General features: G+C 40.9%; 1 non-coding gene across 1 annotated transcript; it reads left to right on the top strand.

Annotated features, from left to right (window-relative positions):
* The first annotated feature begins 2,738 nt into the window (after positions 1 to 2,738).
* LOC145168040 (small nucleolar RNA R71) lies at positions 2,739 to 2,845 on the top strand. Its single transcript, XR_013741635.1, has one exon. It is a non-coding gene; the product is annotated as a small nucleolar RNA R71 (small nucleolar RNA).

Here is a 2,845-nt window from a genome sequence, read left to right as displayed (position 1 = left end):
AAACCATTTTCCTTAGTTTGATATTGGATTCACACGAGTGTTCCTCCAATTCACTCAAACCAAGGCCCTGATACCAACTTGTAACATCCCAAAAATTTCAACAAATTTTAACTTTTCAAAACAACCCATTTACTAAAGAGGTGTTTACAAAAACCATTGTTTCCAAAACATTATTTAAAATCAGAATCGTTTACAACATAGTTTTCAAAATGTTTCCATTATCAGAGTTTCACAGAAATCATAAGTTCCAAAAACATGAGGATGTGTACGGTCATGCCTTGACCTTGCCACGGTCCACTGAAGTACCTGAAACCATAAACCAAAACTGTAAGCATGAAGCTTAGTGAGTTCCCCCAAAGTACCGACACACAACAATAACACATATACAAAACAGCATACTATGGGTCCAATCATCCTCGGGATGGAATACCCCAGGCCACTCAACCATCGGGTTGGAATGCCAACATACAATGGGTCCAATCAACCATCGGGTTGGAATACCCTAGGCCCCACAACCATCGGGTTGGAATGCCAACATACTATGAGTCCATTAAACCATCGGGTTGGAATGCCAATATACTATGGGTCCAATCATCCTCGGGATTGAATACCCTAGGCCCTCAACCATCGGGTTGGAATTCCCCGGCCTGTTGGCTTATGCACAAAGCAGTGAAGCCTCAACCACCAATCATACATGTGTACATAGAACAGATAATCATATAACAGTCTATATCCAGTCAAACAGATCTAAAATATCACCGAGCACAGTAACATCCTATCTACCAGGATACCAATCTAACAGATCATATAATAACATCCTATCTACCAGGACACCGATCTAACCGGTCATAACAGTATAACAACATGCATAATGGGATATCATTCCAATGGGCCGGCATTTGTGCCTTCGACCCGCAAGTATAGTGAGGAAAACTTACCTCTCGATATGATCCATAGATGATGAGGTCCCGACTCCGAATCTCATCCCAACCAATACTTATCCATCCAAATGACCAATAACCATCAAAATACCTCTCAAGGTCAAACTAGGTCAAAGTCAAAAGTCAAAGTCAACAGTCCATGTTGACTCCAACACGTCGTGTTCCTCCCGCATCCAAACAGTCGGGAAAACTCCAGCCAACACACTGTGTTGTCTTGCAAACACACCGTGTTTGCCAGAGTTCCAGCAACTTAATCCATTAAGCTGCTTCCTTCGATTCCCAGAGCTCCAAAGCTCTGGACCAAAATAATACTAAGATGGATAAAGTTTCCAATTTAATCGTCTGGGACTACTCCAAAGGGTTCAAAACCCATCTACAAGGCTTGAAGATGCAAGGACTTAACCAATAAGCACTTAATCTTTAAAGTTGATACCCAATACTTTCCAGAAGAGGTTCTAGCACTAAAACCATCCCAAAGGTCAGTGCTTTATAGACATGCATGTCCAATGCATGTCTTGAACCCAAATTAGGTTAACAAAGGGGATTATGAACTAATTTTTATGCATGGCATCAAAACTCAACTATAAGTCAGATCCAACACTCTACAATGTCACCTTGACCTGTAGATTCATAAAGTTGCAAACTTTATGAGATCTAACCATTCCAACTTTCAAGAACAAGAAGCAAAATGGATAAAACTTGAGGGCTAGCAACATGGAATGATAAAAATCGGATCTTGGACACTTAGAAAGGTCCAGAAGAATGCCCAGATGAACAATGAGGGACATGTTTGTTGGATCTTGCTTCCTTCCTCCAACTTCTTCCTTCTTTGGCTCCAAAAACACCATACTAGCTCAAAAATGATAGGGAAACAAGATTGGGATTTCTTTCAGGGCTTGAGGGCTGATGGTGGCTGAGGGTGAACAAACTCTAGCCTCCACTTTCCTTTAAATAGGGAGCAAAACCCAAAAAATTAGGGTTTCATATCCAGCGACTAACATGCCAAGTTCCAGGAGGCAACACGTCGTTTTGCTCTTAATGAGACCCGCACCTCTTCTTATCTCGACACGCCGTGTTGGTGCCTCCAACACGTCGTGTCCAATTCCAAAAAGGATATTTATACCCAAGGTTGCTCCTTAAATTTTCGGGTGTTACAGCTGATTTTTCATTAAAGCTTGTTGATCTCTCATTAAAGCTTGTTGATCTCTTGTTGTTGCATCGGTTGCATCATGCCTCTTTTCTGATGTGGATGTAAAATGGGAGAGCATTGCTTCAAAATCTATTTTCTTTTCAGGTTCAGGTTATTCTTTTTGATAGAACCCTCTTGTGTTTTGCTTGTACTTCTCCTCCTTGGCCTTCTTGTACTCATCATAGGGCATCCATTCCTTTTTGTGTTTCCTCCAATCTTCATCATAACGATCCCTACTTGAGAAACATGCTTGAGCTTTCTGGTATCCATTTTCATCAAGGTTGCAATCCTTTGTTAGATGTGGACAGCTAAAATTATCACACCCCACACGAATGACATGGATAGATTGGTCCATCTTCATCATCCTATGATCCATGTTATCCAACTTGGCCATTAATGTTGCCATATCATCAGAAGTTGCGTTCATTATTCCTCTAGTTGTGTCATTACGAGGATTATAATATTCTCTTGAATGTTTAGAGAATTCTTCAATCAATCCCTTTATTGCAGCTGGTGGTTTCTTCGTGAGTGGTCCTTGGGAATCAAGGAGCTGCCTAGTTGTTACATTTACCCCATCATAGAAAATCTAGACCTCTTGTTGTACATTAATATCATTCTGGGGTCAATTTCTCAGTAAGCCCTTTTATCTCTCCCACGCCTCATAAAGGGATTCCCCTCCTAGCTGTTCAAAATTGGCAATTGCTTTCTTCAACTT

The sequence above is a fragment of the Lactuca virosa genome, chromosome 3 (genome assembly GCF_052849685.1).
Source record: "Lactuca virosa cultivar CGN04683 chromosome 3, Lactuca_virosa_CGN04683_v6, whole genome shotgun sequence".
NCBI lineage: Eukaryota > Viridiplantae > Streptophyta > Magnoliopsida > Asterales > Asteraceae > Lactuca > Lactuca virosa.
This window is presented reverse-complemented; position numbering and strand designations above follow the sequence as displayed.